The 23,296-nt window shown below is 46.0% G+C and overlaps 1 long non-coding RNA gene across 1 annotated transcript; it reads right to left on the bottom strand.

Annotated features, from left to right (window-relative positions):
* Positions 1 to 3,793: 3,793 nt before the first annotated feature.
* Positions 3,794 to 22,194, bottom strand: LOC142584202 (uncharacterized). The gene is made up of 3 exons (XR_012828724.1): positions 22,126 to 22,194; positions 20,423 to 20,461; positions 3,794 to 3,878 (listed from the first exon to the last, which is right to left on the bottom strand). It is a non-coding gene; the product is annotated as an uncharacterized LOC142584202 (long non-coding RNA).
* Positions 22,195 to 23,296: the final 1,102 nt, after the last annotated feature.

Genomic DNA, 23,296 nt, shown 5'->3' with positions numbered 1-23,296 from the left:
GAGGCGCCCGTGCAACGGCTTCAGCATACGTCAGAGGCGCGGCCACGGGAGCCGGCTGACACGGAGGTGGAAGAGCTTCGGTCACTTGTTCTTGAATTATCTGTCGGAGCGCTGGAGCCAAACATTGAGAAGGCTTCTCCGTGGTCGGCAAAATCGAGAGCTGTCGTGCGACCTCCTCGCGCACAAATTCCTTTATTTGCGTCAGGAAAGTTGTGTGGTTGTCGCCAATAGTTAATGCTGCTAACGAATCTTCCGTAGGCGGTGGGCGCCGAGCTAAGATGCGTTGTTTCCGTAGCTCGTCAAAACTTTGGCACAAATTGATAACTTCGGCCACGGTACGCGGATCCTTCGCTAACAACATCTGAAAGGCGTCCTCATCAATGCCTTTCATAATGTGTTTGATCTTGTCCTGTTCTGACATTGACGGATTCACGCGCTTACACAGGTCAATGACATCTTCGATGTAACTTGTGAAAGTTTCAGCGTGATCTTGCGCACGCCCCCGTAAGCGTTGCTCTGCGCGAAGCTTGCGCACAGCGGGGCGCCCGAACACTTCAGCGAAACTTGTTTTGAATGTGCTCCATGTTCCGAAATCGTGTTCGTGGTTTCGGAACCAGAGGTTCGCGACGCCGGTTAAGTAAAACAACACACGTTGTGCAACTTGGTGACGTCGTCCCACTTGTTATGCTGGCTCACCCGTTCGTAAGATGACAACCAATCCTCCACGTCATGATCATCGGTGCCGCTAAAGATGGCAGGATCACGCTGGCGCAACACACCGGAAACGATGACCGCCGGAGGCTGTGGTGCATCTTCCTGGGTGGTTTCGTCAGGCATGGTCGTAGCAGTCGGTAGCGTCCGGCTTCGGAGTTCCAGTTTCCGAGGTCTACCCCGCACCTCCACCAAATGAAAGGGGGTTTATTGCAGCTCGTACGAGGGATCGCAAGTCGCTCTTGATCGCGAGTCCTAGCCGTTCGCATCAGCAGCCCGAGCTCGGGTCTCGCGCCGCAGCGGTGGCAGTTCGCACAGCGCCACATGCATGTTGCCCACTACAAAAGCAATAATTTCATGTATTGTAAAGTGTTATTTGTGTCCTAGTACGCGCGGCAATGGCTGTTTTGGATGCTATGTATATACCTTACGCACTTGTGTTTTATTTTTGTGATAAATACCACAAAAGAAAAAGAAAGAAAGCGCCTGTGACCTAAATGGTTTCAGCTTCTGACTGCTCCGCTGGTTCGAATCAAGCCATCGGACGCGCTTTTTTCCCCTTTTTTAAGTAAGCTTGAATCTACTCGGTGACAACCCAACGATTCGATCGACCGACTGACCAAACGACGAATGCCAAACCATGGGATGGTAGGCAAATAAAGCTTCACTTTAAAACCGTTTGAAAATAAAAAGTAACACTACGGATTGACCCTACAGCATTGTGCAGCTGGGAGTCGCTAACTAAGCACTGTTCTATTCCGCAACTTTCGTGCTTAGTCATTTGTGCGAGGTTTTGTACACCGTGCAGTCTCTAAGAGCGGAAACACTTGAGTGTCTTTATGGAGGCCACTACAAGCAGTAGTTTATCGGATCCAAACAACTTCGAGCGCATCGCAAAGATATTCTTAAGAAGATGGCATTCACCGCTACGAGAGTCAACCGCTGTCGCAGTAAACGACTTCAAAGGCGAAGGAATCGCTGAAGCTTGCTGCATTTTTTCCTCCAATGAAATAAAGCTCGTTTGGCTTTCCCCCTATAATTCCTGCCGACTGCTCACAGTGAAGAGTTCGCGATGTTGTATGCGATGAATTGAGCTCGAATCATTGTTTATTTAATGAAAACTAATTAACCCAAAAATAAACTTACTCTTCCTGTGGAATATTGAAGGTAGTGTTTAATGGCGAAGAAATGCCACTGTCGTTGTGGAAGCAGCAGTAGTCCAGGGACGTCTCCATTCTGGGTAGGTTTCTTCCACTCCGTAGTATGCTTGCAATGTGTAACAGTTGATACGCAACCATAGCAGTTGTCGCCACCCCGGCACCCTATGCATACGTACAATTCAACGTTAACTTTGTGACATTAAAATGAACGCACTTGATTTCAAAGTTTATTTGGCTACAGTAAAGTTCAACGTCGCTTTCGAGCGTATTTTAACGAATTATCAATACAAAGCGGGCAGCTCTGCCTTATGTAAAGCGTGCAGTTGCAACTATCAATCGGTATATTTGGGTCTGTTATATTACTCTACCACGAGCCAGGATATATATTTATTATGGGCTTCCGTACGAAACGTGCGACATCCCCTCGCAATTTTTCAAGCTATACATTAGTTAAAGTCTTGAACAGATGAGAAAGCTTATAATTATTAGAGGTGATACTGCTCGAGCCGCCACAGCACTGAAGACACAAGTTAGGGCGGAAAATGAAAAAAAAAAACCAGTAGTTTACATATCATTTTCAAGTAAAAACACACTCGTAGTCAGTTAGAAGCCTCTTTCACAGATGTGCGGCTGTGTATACTGCAAAGCACTCCTTTATCGTAGCTGTTTAAAATTAGAGCTCGAGTTCTCCTTTGTATAGTAAAAAAGTAAAATTGGAGCACCTAAACAGAAGCTGCCAGAGTTTTTCGCGAAAATAAGGCGAGACTTCACTGTATCAAAACAACCCTGAATTACTATCTTAGACGCCCGGACTGCCGCTATAAGGGTGCGTAAGCTAATGATGTGCAAACGCCAGGATTGGCTGCCTCTTTAATATCAGGTGTTGCAAAAGGGCAGAATGTCGCTAGTTAAGATACATTGTAGAATATAGCTTCAAACTTACACAATATACCTGACCTGACATACGCGTTTGAAGCATTCCGACAGGTGTACATTTTACCTTTCTCCGTTGACCACTTTTCACCGGCTCTCAATTGTTAAACGTTATCGCCCAGCGCAATATGCGTTTTTCTGTATCTGAACTTTCGTTAATGATATCGCTAGTTCTATCCGTTGTCTGTTGTCACCGAACCGTGTGTAATCTGACTGTATGCGCGACACGGAATTATGTAATACTTTCTGGAAGGGGGCACCAGCGATTCATTTGTAACCTTCGACTAGTCATGCATCAAAGCCGACACACTTGATCCGCATCTCAAATCACCGACTGTGCTCGCCGCGGTCGTTCTGATTCGAGGGTCATTGCGTTTGTGGGCAAAGGTTCGCGCGATAAAAAAGTTCGATTCGGCACTCACAATTTTGCTACTCTGTTCTTCACCGTCACTACAAGTTGTCAATATGTAGGCTTATGTTTATAATATGACAGGGCGAGACATCATAAAGCAGTGTACACTACTGATTAACTCCAAGAGGCTCTGAATAACTTACGACTTTCGGATTCTTTTTTGTGGATTATTGTATCTGATGCTACAAATGGAATGTCCAAGAATTATTAATGAGAATTTAATTATGTGGTAATGGATGCCCTGTCGAAATTATGAATAGCTTTAAGATCGCGGAAGTCGCATCGTTGAATCTGCATGCCAAAGCGCTACAAACAAACATGATCCATACGTTTCTGCTCTCGTAACACCTGATCGCATCATACGTTCGCTCTAAAGGTGATGCTATAGTGTATTTCCTAAGACTTATTCGTGCATCTCCATCGTAGTAATACATTGGGCACTCTGAGCTCAGCTGTTTCATAATATTTCTGTTCAATTTGGTCTCACTACAGGTACTCCTTAAAATGTCATTCATCACCCTAAACAAACTGAAGTGAATGGATATTTGCGCAGATCATGCTTCTAGTGCACGCACCTTTGCACGAACGAACGGGAATAGGACGCCCAATAGGCATAAACCGACAAAAGGTGCAGTCATGCCATTGTACACCATAGTAAGGGACTGTAAAGAAAGCAAGAAAAATAATATCATCATCTACACGACGTTTATCACCCTGTTCTCATATAAAAGTCTAACTAATGAGGTATAGGAATGCCGTCAAAGGGCGTCGAGAAATAAAACATGTCACGAGGTTATGAAATACAATGAAATGTGACAGCGCTAAAGAAGGAATTGGCAAAAAGCGGAAATTCATAGCAAGAAGCTGATGCAATTGGAATGTGCCAAATTAAGATATGGCGCCATGAAACGCCGCGCTGTACGCCATGCTCACGACTCTTCAGACACGTAATATTTTCTTTTTTAACAGCGTAAACTGTTTCGGGCTCATTCGAACAGACATTTCTGGTGAGCCTGGTGTCTGCCGCCGGTGTCCGGTGTCCGAAGCAGCTATTGCCGAAAATGAGAAAAAGGAGACCCAGTTGCCGTCGGGATCGAATCCGGGCCCGCTACGTGAGAGGCAGCAACTCTACCACCTCTACCACTGAGCCACGTCAGCACTTACTCGCATACGGCGGGAACACATGCCCTACAAACACGTCCTAGTGCGCGAGCAGGCATAGGACATAGCGCTGGGTAGCGTCGATACGTGCACGTTTTGCGCCGCTCCTGCATATTATTACACCAGGTAAAACGCCAAGTATCAGATGCACGTGTTGCCGTACAAGGCGGTTAAAGAACGTTTGAGGAATAAACAAAAGTTTAATGAGATGTGTGCAAGATTGTTAGAAAAAAATATAGATTGTGTACCTGAATAAACCAACCCGGCTAGGTGACTATATCACCGCCACGTTTCAAAGAGGATGCCAATAAATCATCATCATCATCATTAGCATCGTATCTTGCCTTGCAATATGATATTCACGCAGCGCAGCGACTATACGTTCGCCCTTTGCAGTGCAGTTGCATACTATTACTCCAGGAGGCACTTTATGTAGCAGTTGCACAGGTAGCGGTACGAGGTAAATAGAGAAGTTATGACGAAGGAAAAGAAGATAATGGATGCCTACAAATATTGATGTAAAGAAAATGATGTATGACGTACCAGGTTATTTCAAGTAGGCTAGGTGACAGTTTTTCACCGTCTAGTTTCGACGGGACTGCCATTAATTTAGCATCATCATTACCATCGTATTGTGCCATTTGACATGCGCGCCGCGTAGGGTCGATACGTACAAACTTTGCATTGCAGTTCCGTTATATTCTACAAGGTGTCGCGACATGTAGCAGTTGCACACAGCAGTTGCATGCGTCATCTAGCTGACCCTAAATATAATAGGCTAAGCGACTATTTCTCCCCATCCCGTTTCGAAGGGGATGGCGCCATTATCATCAACACCATCCACAGCAATGTACCGTGCCATGAGTCAAGGGATGTGACATGTGCGCCACGTAGTCTGGGTACCTGTGTTTACTCTTCGGTACATTTATGACGCCTCCTCGCGAGGTATGAATCTGAAGAAGGAATTCGAAGAGCTACACGCGCGGCTGCGCCCATGCAACATTGGGCTCAGCAGACTGCTGTGCAGAGAGCAGGACAAGAAGCGGCTCGCGTCGACGCCGGGCGGACATTCCAGATCGTTCTCGTGAAAACGATGCGAAGATACTCTGCCGCGAAGTCCCTGTAGTGCGTCGTGCCGAAAATGGAGCTCCTATGCAGCCGCTACTCCAGGTTACGCTGCGAATGTGCTGCGTGTGCCGCGCAGGCCTGGGGCTTTCTTTTAGTTGATTAATTTTTGTTTCAAGGGAATCGGTCCTAACACAAAAGTGAGACGTGTATTCTAAGGAGACGTGGCAGTTTTCTTAAGCATTTGTAAATACAAGTGCGTAAGTAGGTACATTCTCATGCTATTCGTAAATACAAGTTCATAAGTAGGCATCACAGTTTCGCTCGAAGGGCAAAGCAGTCACAGCGACAGCAAGCACGCAGGCTATGGACTGCAGCGCAGCGCAAACAAAACGCAGGAGGCTTCTAGTCGCCGTAAGCATAACCGATGTGACGGTGAGCGCGGATTTAGCGAAACTGCGCTGGTCTTAAAGCTGTAGCGGCATTTCGCGCGCGCCCACCTCTGCACTTCTTCAAAGGAAAGCAAACGCGCGTTCGGCAAACTGCATATCTGGGCGTGCGACGAAGAGCGCGTGACCGCCGGACGCACCGTTTTCCGTTCCGCTCCTTTCCAACCGCTCCCGGAGATACCCCCATTCCGCGGGCAATCCCTCCCTCCCACGGAGAACGCTTGGCGCGTTGAGTCGTGCGGATGTGCTCCGTATGGGCTCGTCGTCTTTTACGAGTTCAACGCCGTACGAGTTCAACGTCTTTTCCGAGCGAATATCTGTACCGGAAGACCCGGACCTGCTCCCACAAGGTCACAGAGAGTGCCTGGAACCCTGCCGCTGTTTTTCGAGGCCCTCAAGACCCCTTTTTGCCCCTTTAGGGGCACTTTCGTTTACCGGCCGCAACTAGTCGTGCTGGGCCTACTTCAGGCCTAGTGCGATTAGGGACGCTATCGCCGTCGCCGCCCGCCGCGGGAGGCCATCACCGACGTTGCCGCGACGGAGTACGCCGTAGACGGAGAAGAAATCTCCCCGGATGAATATGAAGACCGAACCCTATGGATACATGCTGCCATCAAAGCCCATGATTGAGCTCGCCCCAAGCACGGGGACGCCAATGCCCAACAGGATACAGATATGACGCCGACGGACGCCACCCGCAAGGCCGTCCAGACCAATTTGAATTGAATTTGAATTGAATTTTATTTCTCGTTCATTTAAACGAGGGTAGACTGAGACTAAAGGCATAAAGCCTGACAAAGCTCTCAGCCCCCACGAACGACAGGTTTGACAGCAGGTCACACACATATGCACAATTTTGCGCGTTACAACAGCGTTGGTTACTGTGAAAGTCCATGGTCATTCGATTCTTGAAATGTATAGTACAATGTACAGCAACGGCTAAGTGCAAGTAAGCATTTGAGATGCTAATGGTATGCTAAAATTGTACAATTATACACGAAATAAACGTCAGCTAATTTATGGAGCAATATAGACCAACAACATGCGCATAAAAAAAACATCATAATTGCGTGCCAAAAGTAATAAAACACTGGGAACAGTACGTGGATGCAAACATATGTGCTAATACAAAACCCAACAATAGATATTAAATGAAATCATGTGAATCCTGAAAAGAGAGAATATGTAATTCATGGCAGAAACATTTTTCATTTTATTACACGCATTTATTCAATTTTAAAGTATACGTCTTCCCTATCTAACCAATCTCTAATTCTTTCTTTAAATGTCTGTAAAGACGTGTTTAAGGATACAGATGCACTGTAACTGTTCATTATTTTTGTGGACTGATAGAGAAATGTTTGTTTCCCGTAATTGGTCCTTGCTTTTGGTGTGTGTCGCGAGCTGTGTCGCAAGGAGTATCCGGAGATGTTACATTGACTACTTTGAGCGCTTGGATTTCTCTTTTGGATTTCTAGAAGAATTTTCATATAATATATCCTGTCCGCACGCAGCATATCATATTTTTGGAATAATGGACCGGTTCTTAGATCTGAAAAACGGCCATAGTAATTTGCATATAAGCGGATAACTCTTTTTTGTAAGGTAATCAATTTCGTGTAATTTGTTCTGGTGGTTGTACCCCAAACCAACATCCCGTAGCAAAGCTTTGAATAAATAAGTGCATTATACAGTTGTTTTTTCAGCCATAGAGGGATCAGGTGTGCAATTTTATAGATTACACCGATGCTTTTGATAATTCGCCGCAAAGGGAATTTACGTGTGTATTCCATGACAATTCTTCACTGAAATGTATTCCCAGAAACTTCTTTTGTTCGACCTGTTTAATGAGGTAGTTCTTAAATTTTACTTGTATTATAGCATCAATTATTTTATTAGGTGCCCTAAATATAATGTAGGTTGTTTTAGTTGCGTTCAACTGGAGTTTGTTGGTCGCCAACCAGTCAGATAACAAAATTGTATATTCATTTACACACTGCTGTAATTCTGTTGTGTTATCAGCTGTAAAGAACACATTTGTATCATCTGCATACATTGCTAATGTTTGTGAACCTGATAAATCTGTAATATCATTAACATAAATGAGAAATAGTAACGGTCCTAACTTTGAACCTTGTGGGACACCTTGATGTAGGGTAAGCATCTCAGATGCAGTAGTTCCCAGCTGCACCAACTGTTTTCTATTACATATATAACATTTTATCAAGTCATCTGCAACGCCTCGTACTCCGTATCTTTCCAATTTTTCACTTAGGATATAGTGGTCAATCGAATCAAACGCCTTTTTCAGATCCAAAAACAGGCCAAGCGTTAACTTCTTCTGTTCGATGTTAGCAATCATTCGATCTTTAATATCCAGTAAAGCTTGCTCAGTTGACTTATTTTTTTTAAAAACCGTATTGGCATTGCGCAAAAACGTTGTCTTTCGTAAAAAAAATTTGATAATCTTGCATAGATAACACCTTCAAAAAGTTTTGAAAATACCGTGAGAACTGAAATTGGCCTGTAGTTCGATAATTGGTCTGCACTTCCCCCTTTATAAATTGGTGTGACACGTGCTATCTTAAGCTCGTCTGGAAAAACGCCTGTGCTAAGCGACAAGTTTATGACATGCACAAGCGCTGGCCCTATTTCGTGTGACACATATTTAACCGGAATAGGACTGACACCGTCTACGCCAGCTGAAACATCATGCTTTAATGTCTTGATAAGATCACGTAATTCACCCACACATGTCGGTTTAAAGAAAAGTGAGTTTGATACACGTGGTGTGGAAAACCTGTGATCGTTTCCGATTGCAACGTGTGCAGGGTTCATACCAGCGTTAATAAAATGCGTATTCATGCAGCTAACCATTTCCGCACGTTCTATTTCCCGTCCGTTTAAGCGTGTCATTTGCGGATGCGTGTTTGGATTTTTTCCTGTCATATCATTAACGGCATCCCATATTTTTCTCGGATTGCTTCGTATATTCGAGAAAAGGCGCTCATAGTAATCACACTTTGCTTTCTTTAAATCACCTTGTACTTCATTCCTAAATTTCTTGTACGTCGCGAATAGGTCAGGCTGCCGCGTGCGGATGAAGGTGTGATACATAGCGTCTTTCTTTTTGATGCGTTCGTACAAGTTTTTGTCGACCCAAGGTTTGCGCGCCTCTTTATGTTTCTTTCCAGAAGGCTGGCTGAAGTGGAAAAGCCAAATCATAGCACGCAAGTACATTTCGTTGAAATAGAGCAAACATTCTGTTTACATCTGTTTCATTATAGATTTCTTGCCAGTCTACGCACTGGAGGAGGCATCGGAATTGCTCTAGAGTATTTGATCTGATTATTCTGCGGAATCGTTGTTCGCAGTAATTGTTTTGTTTGTCAGGGTGTTTAGGTATAAGACAAAACACAGGTAAATGGTCACTTACATCTGCTATCAGTACTCCCGACTTGACATCACATTCATTTAAGTTCTAAACGCATATGTCTAACAATGTAGCACTATTGACTGTTACCCTTGTTGGTGCAGTAATGTAATTACTGCAGCCATAACAAGAAAACAATGTTTTGAGTTCTATTGACCAAACCCGCCGTGGTTGCTCAGTGGCTATGGTGTTGGGCTGCTGAGCACGAGGTCGCGGGATCGAATCCCGGTCACGGCGGCCGCATTTCGATGGGGGCGAAATGCGAAAACACCCGTGTACTTAGATTTAGGTGAACGTTAAAGAACCCCATGTGGTCAAAATTTCCGGAGTCCTTCACTACGGCGTGCCTCATAATCAGAAAGTGGTTTTGGCACGTAAAACCCCAAATATTATTATTATCTATTGACCATGCGTTATCAGTGATCACGTTGACATTCACATCCCCCATAATTACACAAGTCTTACTAGTTGATCGGGTCAAAAGCAGCAGCCGTTCCATAAAACTACAAAATGTGGCCATGTCTCCAGTTGGGGGCCTATATACGACACTTACAGCAGTTTTATTTAGGTGCACGGTCAAGCATTCCACATCATTAGTAATAACAGAAAATTCATCAATGACAACTAACTTCAACGGCTCTTTAACATAAACTGCTACCCCTCCACCGGCTTTATTTTCTCTTCCTACATGATGCGAGCTATACCCTAAAAACTCTGGAACAGGATCATTTGCAGTTAACCATGTTTCCGTGAAAAGCACAACACCAAATTTTTCGGTTTTGGATTGTATTAACTCAATAATTTCATCCAACTTATTTCTGATGCTTCCTGTATCAACATGTATACAGGATAACGTCTTGCATCCAGAATATTCTTTGTTCAGCTTTTGCATGTCATAATAAGCGTCTGTCACTTGGTGATAGGATGAATGAGTAGACGCCATATTAGTGTCATAGTTTATCATTAGGTCATTTTAGATAAGTCCTCAATAGTGGTGGTGCGCAGAATGGGCGAGCCATCATCTTTCCGAGCCAGCACCATGCCATTGGCAGTCCAGACATATTGCCACTTTGTTTCCTTCCTTTTCTGTCGCGCAGACGCGAGAAGCTTTTTGTTTTGTTGCGTCAAATGCTCGTTGACGTACACTGAGTTGTCTGAGGTGAAACCAAGATCTTTACTAGTTAGCTGCTTTTTTCTTGCCTTCATGTGCACACGGTTTCTTTTCATTCTTTGCACGAAGCGCACAACAATGTTTTTGACGCCAGTCTTTGCAGTTGACACCCAGTGACACGTATCATTCATATAGGAGGTTGTGGCCAAGTACTGCACCAGGGTGGCCAATCCTGCTCTGGTGAGAGAGTGCGTTACCGGTTCTGGTCACCGGGATCAGGCCGCACTCCAGGCCTGTTTGTGCAATTTTCTCAACACACGGTTTTTTTTTTTTTTCCCGGTGGAGAATTGCGCGGCACCGGGATTTGAATCACGGTCCTCTTGCACTGGAGACGGATACTCTACCGTCCCCGCAGGAGTTAAATTAAAAATTGAATTATGGTGTTTTGCGTGACAAAACCACTTTCTGATTATGCACGCCGTAGTGGAAGACTCCGAAAATTTCGACCACCTGGGGTTCTTTAACGTGCACCTAATTCTAAGTACACGGGTGTTTTCGCATTTCGCCCCCATCGAAATGCGGCCGCCGTGGCCGGGGTCCGATCCCGCGACCTCGTGCTCAGCAGTCTAACACCATGACCACTGAGCAACCACGGCGGGTCCCGCAGGAGTTGTACGCCTCATTTAACCTACAGTGGTGCCCTATTTGATCAGTCAAGGTGGACTAATCTGAGCTCGGTTATACCGCATGGATGGCACTCGGCTAGAGAACCTGGTATTTATGACCTGCACATGTGTGGCCACACATAATTGAGGATATATAATTTTTTTTTTTTAGGAGGGTTTCCGTACAGTGATAAAAGGAAGGAAAATACATTAAAAGAAAAAGAAAAAAAAAGGAACATAACATGTGATTTGAACTCGTGATCCTTCAATGTTGCCCGGAAAGGTAGCTCAGTCGGTTGGTTCGTCAAGCCAACGGTTACTTTCAAGCGCCAAAGCTCCCGCTCCGAGCCTCATACTTATGTGAAAAGGGACTGATGTTGTCCGCGGCAGACCGGCATTCTGAGTGGTTGGAAGGCATAATTTCTTTGAAAAATGGCCGCCAGAGGAGCAGCGTGAACTCGAGCGGCTTTATAGACTAGGAAAACTGCCTTAATATATTTAGACTTGAGGGGAAGCTTCGTTAACAAACTATAACACGGCAATCAGCACTCGTATACGACGAGAGAAATTATTGAGACGTGGTAAATTCCCTTGAAATAAATCTGGTTTGCGAGACAAATGCTTGTATGTATTGAATCTCTTAAAAGATGAGGGGGGGGAATATGCGCTCACCGAGAGGGCATCTTCAGCACGAGACCACCGCGAGGCACCTTACTGAGATGTAGAGAGCTTCGCGGCCGGAACGAAATCTCCCCTCTCCGCCGGCCCAGGGTGGAAAACGAGCTTTCCGATCGCTCAAGGTTGCGCGGATATTGTATAGCTCTAGCGTCTAGGAAAAAGCTTAAACAGGTGCGGGGGCGGCACGCATAGCGTGGGAAGCTAGCCGCCGGAATAGCTATCTCAAGTACTGCTGCTGGCGAGGGCGAAATACCTTCGTGTAATTATAATAACCCTAATAGGACTTCTTTCAAAGAGAAGAAAACAAAGAGAAGAAAAAGAAAAGGGAAACGGCTCAGAAGGCTATACTACGAGAGCTATGACTGATACTTTTCTATATATATGTATTCATCTCATCTATGGGATCGCATGCGCGCGCTGTTGGTTTTAAAGCGCAACCGTGGTAGGGAAACGGAAGGCGATATAAGCATGCGTGTCCATGATACGCACACGACAAACTGCCTTACAATATTTAGAATTGATATATATATACACACACAAAAGCCAATATAGGCTGCTCGACACTATCTCGCGCGTTTTTATAGCGAAGTACATCAGCGGCCTGGAGTGGGAAGAATTGGGGATAAAAGTTGATGGAGAATACCTTAGCAACTTGCGATTCGCTGATGATATTGCCTTGCTTAGTAACTCAGGAGACCAATTGCAATGCATGCTCACTGACCTGGAGAGGCAAAGCAGAAGGGTGGGTCTGAAAATTAATCTGCAGAAAACTAAAGTAATGTTTAACAGGCTCGGAAGAGAACAGCAGTTTACGATAGGTAGCGAAGCACTGGAAGGGGTAAGGGACTACATCTACTTAGGGCAGGTAGTGACCACGGATCCGGATCATGAGACTGAAATAACCAGAAGAATAAGAATGGGCTGGGGTGCGTTTGGCAGGCATTCTCAAATCATGAACAGCAGGATGCCACTATCCCTCAAAAGGAAAGTGTATAACAGCTGTGTGCTACCAGTACTCACATATGGGGCAGAAACCTGGAGACTTACGAAAAGGGTTCTGCTGAAATTGAGGACTACGCAACGAGCTATGGAAAGAAGAATGATGGGTGTGACATTAAGGGATAATAAAAGAGCAGATTGGGTGAGGCAACAAACGCGGGTAAACGACATCTTAGTTGAAATCAAGAAAAAGAAATGGGCATGGGCCGGACATGTAATGAGGAGGGAAGATAACCGATGGTCACTAAGGGTTACGGACTGGATTCCAAGGGAAGGGATGCGTAGCAGGGGGCGGCAGAAAGTTAGGTGGGCGGATGACATTAAGACGTTTGCAGGGACAACATGGCCACAATTAGTACATGACCGGGGTAGTTGGAGAAGTATGGGAGAGGCCTTTGCCCTGCAGTGGGCGTAACTAGGCTGATGATGATGATGATGATGATGATGATGATGATGATGATGATGATGATGATGATGATGATGATGATGATGATGATGACACGTATCAATATCACTTTCTGAAACGCTCTCGCCAACCGCTACTCCAATTCTTTCTATCACTGTCATGACGTCATTTCCACCGGGCACGCCTTTAATTTCTAAATTATTGGCTCTTTGATACTATTCTAGTTCGTTTATTCTTTGTGACAACCTTTCGTTCTCTGCCTTGCAATGAACATTCAGTTTCACTAGCTCCTTGATCTCAGCCCTCAAATCAGCTATATCTTTCGTGAGGCCGTGCATTCCATCACATGCAGTGGAACAAAAATCTACGCTGTCTTTCAATTCTCTGAGTTCCGTTCGCATGTCCCTTTTGAAATTCTCTAGTTGTCGGCACAACTCTATCACATCCATTTTGCCTGATTAGGTCAGACAACAAAGCAAGTATACATCAATATCAATACACACTTTGTTCGGCAGCAGCGCACAGGACAATCCAATAAAACGCTAGACTCCTAAACAGTTCGCTCACCTGCGAAAGCAGACGATGGTTATTAGCGCTGTATGGACGGTGCGCTGCTGCCGAACTGTAGCCTGTGCCAGCCGTTCCGTCGCCTTTTATAGGGGCACGGTGACGCCCTTTTCTGGAAGGTGGCAGTGGTAGTCTCGACTGCCACGTGATGCCTCCGATTGGAGTGAGTCCATCGATAAGACGCCGCCAATATAAAAAGAAGCCGCTCCCGTGTATGCCAAAGAGCGACTACAAGATCGTACACCGGCCAAGAGGCGGACTTCGGCTCCGAGACCACACGGCCACTACACTACTGTACGCCTTGTGCCTGGACATCGGAATGAAATTTGGGGAAATCAAACAACACGACCAAGTCAGGATCAATCCTTTTGACAACTCCTTTACAGTGAGCACCCCTTCTAGGGAACGCGCAGGAAAATACGCGGAAGTACAACATATCAAAATCCTAGACCAAGTCTATTCGACGTATGCCTACGTAGCGACACCGGAAAACAGCATCAAGGGGATAGCGTATCACGTTCTAGAAGACCAAAGCCACGCCGAGATCGTGGAGGACATCGTTAAAGTCAACCAACAACTAGAGATTGTGGACGCAAGAAGGATGGAAAAATAATCAAAAGCCCTGTTCATCAATTTCGCCAACACCAAGAGAGTCCCGGACTCCATTCGATTCGGCGGAAGAATCCACAGCTGCTACCTCTTCAGACCCAAAGTGAAAGCATGCTAAAACTGTAGAAGACCAGGACATCGCTCGGACGTGTGTCCGGAAGAACGAGGAAACCTCTGCTACAGGTTCGGCGACGAGCGTCCGGTCCAAGACGAGCCAACGAGCACGCCGAAGTGCATCATGTGTAAGGGAGAACATTTCGCGGGATCAGATATGAGAGACCGCCCGCCAAGGGAAACAAGAAACGGAATGGCAAGCCTCAAGTGGAATTTCAGTGACCGTAGGGACAGGGAGCGCAACCTGCGCGCCCGAACCAGCAGCAGCAACAGTCAGGCAGAAACAGATCGAGAAACCGAGCCCAGGGTAACGACGGAGAAAAATGAGACCGCTCGGAGTGATACCCGGCGCTGCCGAACGCCTGGCGGGAAGGAACACCACATCAGGTGAGCGGTACACCTGAATCCTCCCACGAGAGTAATGAAATTAAAGAACTTAAAGCAATCATACAAAAACAAGAAACGATCATTCAGGTACTAACGAAGGCAATAACGCAACAGCAGCAAGAAAGTAAAGCACATATTGCTCTACAACCCGCGATCTTAACACAGGAACCGCCGAGGGCCTCCCTCCCCCCGTCAAACGTATCATCGAGGGCACCCTCACCTGCAAGAGGACCACCGGCAAAAAAGAGATTGATGGAAGACTCAGATAATCACGAAAAACGGAATCACGAAGAAGTAATGAGCCTATTAAGAACAGCGGCAACGAGATTAGACGAAATTGAGGAAAGGCAAAACAATATTGAAGCAAACATAGAAGCACGCTTTACAGCTATCAGAAACGAGACCAGGGAACAATATAAAACCTTAGCAGAACAAGTAAGAGTCCTTACAGACGCAGCAAAGGCTACAAACGAGCTAGTACAGAAACATGACAAGCAATTGGTTAAGGTGATGGGCAAACTCTTTCCGGCCCCGAGACCCATGGCCTCCACCATAGCGCAATCCATCTCCCTCCCTAAAGCCAATCATGGGGAAGCGCCAGACGGGGATAAGAATATGGCAATGGAACCGTAGGAGCTTCCGCGGAAAGCGGGAGAACCTAGAGCTCTACATTCAAAACCTTGAAAAAGAAAAAAATCCCAGATGTCATAGCCCTACAAGAAACCAGGAAAAAAAGTAAAAGTTCGGGATTATAAAACATATGAAAACGGCAAGGAAGAAAAACCACTCACGGCCTTCTTGGTCCATAGAAATCTAACGGCAGTAGAGCACGAAATTCGATCGAACGGTGCAGGCTGCCTCCTGATAGAGGTCATACCCCTAAAAAGAAGCGAGGCCCCGCTCTTCATTCTAAATATATATAGCACCCCCGAGGCGGCATCCTCCCCCATAATAAAAGCCATGAACGAAGCCAGAAAAATCAGTAAAACTGAAACCCTAATAGTATTCGCAAATATGAACGTACAACACATGGCACGGGGTTACAGAACAAATTTAAAGTAAAGAACTAGCCACTGGCAACATGTTCACGACGAAGGATACACGCTGCTGACAGATCCGCTGGAGCCAACTAGGATAGGGAACAGGGTGCAAGCAAACACATGCCCTGACTTGACCCTATGCAAAAACGTGGTAGGTGCACAATGGCACAACACGAACGAAAATCTAGGGAGCGACCATTACATTATAGAGACCACTATGCCCAGCAGTACGCTCAAGAAGGGAAGAAGAAGGGTGACGCGGGTGGTAGACTGGGATAAATTCAGAGAAAGGAGACAGGTTAACCAAGATGGCAAGAAGATTGAAAACCTAAATGAATGAATTCACGAACTCTTGAAACACGCCGAGCGCACCACCTAGACGATAGAGACAGCAGCCCAAAACAAAGCCGCTGACAGCAGGTTATTACATGTGGCGGGCACATACTAGCTTATAAAAAAGATGAATGAAACAAAAACACAACAGAAAACTTAGAATTAGAATAGCCAAACTAGAAAAAGAAATCGAAAGTCATTCTCAAAACACAATAAAACAGCAATGGGGACAAGCATGTGATCAAATGAGCGAAAAATGGGGGCTCAAAGACACATGCCATCTTCTGAGACATCTTTTAGACCCAGAAAACAGCAGAGCCGCTCACCAGAGGGATGTAACACGCATAATTCATGCAAGCCCACTTAATGACGAAGAGATGATAACGGAATCACACAACCGATAGCTATGCACAACGAAAAACCTGACGTTTCCCAACTATAGTGGCAACCCCAACCCTGAACTTGACGAAAAAGCAGAGGTAAAGGCGGCCATGCAGAAACTTAGAACATCATCCGCTCCAGGAGCGGATGGGGGGACGAACAAAATATGAAAAAATCTAGATGAGGACTCTATTCAAGGGATCACGGAGTACTTTAACAAGTGCTGGAAATATGGGTGGCTGCTAGAGACGTGGAAACACGCCATGGTAACTCTCATACCCAAGCCAGGCAAGAAACCTGTACTAGGCAACCTCAGACCCATAACCCTAACATCATCCTTAGGGAAACTATTGGAGCACGTGGCGATAATTAGATTACAAGACCACATGGACAAGCACAATCTCTTTCCGCACACGATGATAGGCTTCCGCCCCAACCTGTCTACGCAAGATATATTGCTCAGGCTTTCGGAAGAGATAATAAACACGCCGAATAACACCAACACTAAAGCAATAATGGCACTGGACTTCACCAAAGCCTTCGATAATGTCACCCACAATGCCATCATGAATGCCCTCTCCGACTTAAACGTGAGAAAGAGAATATACTCATCAAGGCTTTTCTAACTGACAGAACAGCTCAAATAACATTCCGTAGCATCAAATCAGATACACTACAATTAGGAAGCAAAGGCACACCGCAGGGGTTAGTGCTGCCATCCTTTCTGTTCAACATAACCCTCATACCCATGGCCAAGCTTCTTGCCGCCGTACCAAACTTATCCTCGGCACTCTGCGCAGAGGACATCACCCTCTGGACAGTCAGGGGAAACGAAGGTGATCTAGAGAGCGCGCTACAGACGGGAGCGAATATAGTGACCGGATACGCCAGGAGAGTCGGACTAACGTGCTGGCCACAATAATCCGAACTCCTAGTTATCAGACACAGACCAAAGAAAAACGATCCCCTGGCACAATTGGACGTTAGGGTTGATGGCACAAAAGTGCAAGAAGTAAAAACCTTGAGAATCTTAGGAATGCACATTCAAAACAATCGGAAAAACACAACTAAACAAACTAGTCGCATGCGTTGGACAAACCAACAGGCTCATAAGACGAATAGCTAAGAAACACCAGGGTATGAAAGAAATAGATTTGAGGAGGCTAGTGCAGGCTTTCGTGCTCAGCCGTATAGTATATTCTCTCCCCTGTCTCAAACTTCAGGCAACGAAAAAGAACAAGGTTGAATGCCTCATAAGACAATCATACAAGGCAACCCTTCATCTCCTTATGTATACATCAACAGAAGGGATGCTAATGTTAGGCATACACAACACGCTTCCCGAGCTAGTCGAGGCGCTCAGAATCGCATAGTACGACAGGCTAACAAAAACGGCCACGAGAAGACACATTCTAAGAACCTTGGATATCAGGCAAAAATGCATAGGGACGGATGCCGTGCAAATGCCTAGAGACATACACAAGTATCTGAGAATAGATCCAATACGGAAAAACATGCATCCCGTACACCAATCAGAAAGGAGGAAGGCGAGAGCCAAAGCTCTCCACAGGCAATATATTCAAACCATAAGGAGGCAGTCTGTACGGACGTTGCAGAGCTCCGTTATCACGATGCCTTTTCGATAGGCATCGTGGAAATGGACTTAAAGCCAATCTCCGCCGCATCCGTTCGGAGCAAGAAAGGCACACGAGGCGGAGGAAGCGGCCATCACCCTAGCCATTATAAGCACTGAAGCCAACACTATTTTTAGCGACTCGAAGACAGCGGTTCGAAACATTGCAAAAGGGTGGGTCCACAAACCCGCCAAACAAATCCTAAAACCTCAAAATTTAAACGCCAGACCTGTTAGAATCATATGGGTTCCGGCCCACGCGTCGCATCCTTGGAACGAGGCGGCCCACAACTTAGCCCGAGGTTTCGTCAACCGGGCAGTGGGCGAGCCGGTCCTGAGGTCGGCCAGAGAGACCTTGACCACCTACCACGAGATAACATTATATTAGGGAAACAACAGAAGGACGCTTCCGCCACCGGACAAAAGTATTAATAAACATCAACAAGTGGCCTGGCGGAAGCTACAAACTAACACCATCCCCAACCCCTATATATACTCCAAGGCCTACCCAGGAGTCTACACCCCCGAATCTAAGCTCTGCGGGGTTACAAAGGCAGATTTAAAACACATTTTATTCGATTGCGACAATCTAAAACCGAAAAGGGAATGGCAACTCTCTAACAAGCAAAAGGGAGAGGATGCGGTGTCCAGCTCAGACCCAGCGGTTCAACTGCAGGCCGTCAGCTGGGCTTTGGAAGTCGCCGACAGACAAGCCCTCACGACCATAACAGGCGGCACTAGAGGAACTGATCGGACAGCCATCTCACGCACCCTGGAAGCCCATTAAAGTCAACCAAATCCTTTCTGTTGACGAAATAAAGTTGTTACCACCACCACCTCCCTCCCACCTCTGTGTCGTCATACCGTTCTCCCAAACAAAAGGGCAGAGTGCCGCCACCTCGTAAACATGCCAGGTAATGTGCGTGATGTTGACTGCGTGACGCACGTGAAGCGCACCGATTTTCCGCGGAGCCCTGCATAATACCATCATCATCACCATCACCATCAGCCTGGTTACGCCCACTACAGGGCAAAGGCCTCTCCCATACTTCTCCAACAAATACAGCATAATACACTTTTGGGTTAAAATTCAGTCAATGAAACCACTGAACATCTGAACTGAACCAGTGAACTGAACTGAAAGTCTACAGTGGGGGTTCAGGAGAAACGTTGCAGTGCAGGTGCGAGCCTATTGTTTATCCACGCCAGTAAATATTCTTTATCAGCACTTCGTGAAGGTTTGCTGAGAATCTCGTGCACCGGTGGTTCTGTCGAACATTCCTTACTCTACCCCGTCGTAAAAGCAGTCACCGTGTTCTGGACTCCGAGCTACGAACTGTACTTCAGCAGCGAAAACGTAAGAACAGACAACTTGATGCATTTAGAAAGTCACCATTTCACCCGACCGGACGAAGCATTCATTGCAATAGCAAATTATTAGACAGCTATACGAAGTAAGGTTGGTCATTTTATCAGCTTCATAACCTGCTGTAAGTTTTACCAACTTAATTAACAAGCACGTTGTGACGCGCGCAAAGACAAACACGAACCTATCTCACTCGGTGACGGCAGACTCTCACTGTCAGAACGCTGGCGCGATGAAAAGCGCCAGCAGCGGCAAGCGTCTCCCCTTCGTGCAGCGTCTCGCTTCAGCGAAGTAGGCGCGCGAGAACACAGCGCACACGAAGCCATCAGCTGTCTCCTGTCGACTAGCCTTCGAACCAAGCCCAGATTGCCTTCAAGATAGGACGCGTGCTGCCGCACACAGCCGCCGCAGCTGGAGTAGAAGATGCGCCCTAACCTGCCCCCTTCACCCCTTACTAGCGCGTGCACATATCCCTGCCCTTGTGCGCGTGAGAAGTCGGCGCTCACTCTACCCGCCTTCCACCTTCGCGAACGCGAGAAGCCACCGCCGCATCAAGCCACGTTCCTTCTCGGCTCACCCTCGCAAGCTTTCGCTCGCAGCTACAGTACACGCCGCGGGGCCGCGATGTTATCGCACTTGCACTTTATATGGAACATCAAGGCAACCCTTGCAACGGCGAAGCTGATCGCAAAACTTTCCAAGGGTGCCAATATAATTTGCAATAAAAGGAAAAGGTTAGCTGACGCGTGGACTACTTACACAGCATGCATATATAAGGATAGAAAATATTTTTTTAAGAAAGATCGTACCTTGTAAATCAGAACCGATGGTACAGCACCGGCATTGTTCTGCAAGCAGGCAATTTTCAAAGACATTGTTAGAACAAGCTATTTATTTATTTTTATTTCTTTATTTCACATACCCTGAAGTGCCAAGGCATTATAGAGGGGAGTGGGGTACATGCGAAAAATAATAACAACGATTACTACAAGTTTATGTAATGGAAGTGACACGTGCAGGGGTCGTAATCATTATGAACTCAAATAACGAGAATACTATGACATTGCAATTATATAAACGTAGGGCCCTATAACGTAAAACTATTCCAATATGTTTATATTCCAATCTCCTGACGTCAAACTTGCGTAACCACCGACGCAAGCACCGGGCGGGCACCCACAGGGTTGCCTAAACAGACCAATCAAACGCTCTCTTCGTTCATAGGAGGTCACTTTTGTTTGCTTCAAAAACGAATAACATTGCCTGCACCAAGCGGCTTGTCGTATCTAATCGGCTTACAAGAGGTGAGGAGAACGCTCATGTGGAGAGGGATTCGCTGGGGCAGAGCCAGTGCACTGAAAATCGATAACCGGTTGAAGAGGGCGGTGCCGGCGTCTGCGATTGGTCGGCTTTCCCTTACTTAGCTTGGGGTGGCTGGTGGAAAATCGCAGTGGCATACACCGGCAGCTTAAGAATGACGCTAAAACTGACCCTCAGCAATGAAGAGTTGGCAGAATGAGGTGGTAAGCGTGCCGAAAGTGCTCGAAAACGTTACACGACCACGCAAAAAGTTTTATTATACGCAAATACACCCATGCTCTCCGGCAGGTGCGAGTTCCCAGCGTCTCAGCGATCGGCAGCAGCCATCTTTTATTCCTTTCGGAACGGGGCAGCCTGCGGCTATTCCACAGAAAATTCAGTTTTGCTCTGCATACTAATGCATTTTTATCGCGTACATGTCACTTTGACGCGGTGAGTTTGTGCGGTTTTGTGACGTCGCGTGACAGGCAGGTGTAGTGGGTGCAGCCCGAAAACTTTTTACCAATAGCCGAGGGCTAATGGCGAAAAGGGGTCGAATCAGAAATAACTGTTATTCTTCTTTCTGTCAAATTATGCATAAGCAGTATGTACACATCATATCGGATGGGGAGGTATCGCGGTTTCCGTGGCGTCGCGTGACGGACAGGTGAAGTGGGGGTGGCCGAAAAAAGTTTTTGACCGATGGTGGAGGGCTGATAGCAGAATTGGAATAGAAAAGTTTGGAATAGTTTCACGTTATAGCGTCCCTAGTGATATCTGAACTAAACAAAAGGAAAATATGGCACCACAGCGCTTGCGTGAATACTAAATAAGACCGCGTTTTAAATAAACCTAATGCCATATAGACGCAAAATTTGAAATCCTATTAGACATCCATGTTTTGCTGGTAGCCAGAAAACATAGAATAGACACGATCTGGCTCATTCCTTTAATCAGTGAACCGCATGTTCCTATTCGTTACCTAATTACGACGAAAGATTTCAACAGGCGGTCAGCTTTTCTTTAACACTGATAGTGACATCCGATGAAGTTTCTTTCTTCGTGTTTTCTTTGATAACACTCTACCTTAGTTTAATCACTACGTACGTGATCAACACGCTTATGTGCTCCATGAAAGCTATCTATTATGCGATATCTTTATTGAGCACCATTCCGCAGTCTTAAATATACAAGAGTGGCATTCCTTCCTTACCTTTGTCATAGAGCCCATGTATGCACAGAGCATACTGCACACTGTCATCAAAATTCCCAATGCCAGCGCTGAAAATGCAAAAGAACTTTACAGTCCCGTTCGGTTGCAGGATTCGTTCTTCTCGATCTAATCATTGTTCTCGCTCGTGCACTTCGTCTAGGTGGAGCCTTGCAGAAGCGAGAATCAAGGTGCATAAATCTACACACCACTCTAGCTGCCGCAAGGCTACCCAGACTTTCAAAAGACTCATTTTACAATCAAAACGCTCGATTACTAAAGCCTTTTTCAGGTGAACGTCATTTCTTACAGAAGAACTTATTGCGTATGGGGGTAAAATTTCCCATTAAGTGATTCCCTATATATATATATATATATACATATATCAAAGAAGTAGTTCTTCGGATCTGGTGTTTAAAGGGACCCGGTACCACCTCTTGGGCTTTGTTAAAGAACATTCAGCGGATAGCATACGCTGCTGCGAACATACGAGCCAAATTCTACAGTGCTCGGCGTACGGATTTCGCAAGTGGACTGGGAAGTCACCTTTTTCTGAAACGCTCTCTTTCCAACAAAGGCTTGCTCCTCACTCTTTTCTGGACGCTTTGTTTCGGAATACAGCGGATTCCCACACGCGGCTGCTATTGGCAAATGGCTGACGTCAATCAAGAAAGGTGTTACGGTCAGTGCACTTCTTCCTACTGTTACTGTGTACATGATGGAATATTTAGCACGCACAATCGACAAGTGGTACGACAAATGGTGCAATCGACGAGTGGTGCTATGAATTCGTACCAACTCGCCCAACCATCAGTTCTGCTGCACTTACTGTGTATATTTATTGACACAGTTTAATGAGCAGGCAGAAATAAGCAAGAATCTCCCTTCCAATTTTCATAATAGTTAGGTACTGCTCCCGCTCTTCTGCTTCCGCTCGGCCGCGGCCACCCGTACAAAAAATAAACTTTGACCACCCTGCTTATGGGTGTCGTGGCCGTCGGGTCTCGCCAACTTAAACTAGTTTTGAACATTCAACTAGCTTCGAACCAAGCGAAACTTAAGGTCAGACTACACTCACGCTTGCCTGCACGTGCTCGCTCCTGGCCGCTACTGGTTAGACGCCTTGGCTTCGCAATGAACTTCAAAATGCGTAAGTCGGAATCGGCTACTATCC

The sequence above is a fragment of the Dermacentor variabilis genome, chromosome 6, assembly GCF_050947875.1.
Source record: "Dermacentor variabilis isolate Ectoservices chromosome 6, ASM5094787v1, whole genome shotgun sequence".
NCBI classification, from domain to species: domain Eukaryota; kingdom Metazoa; phylum Arthropoda; class Arachnida; order Ixodida; family Ixodidae; genus Dermacentor; species Dermacentor variabilis.
Note: the sequence above shows the minus strand (reverse complement) of the source record. Positions and strands in the feature narration are given on the sequence as shown.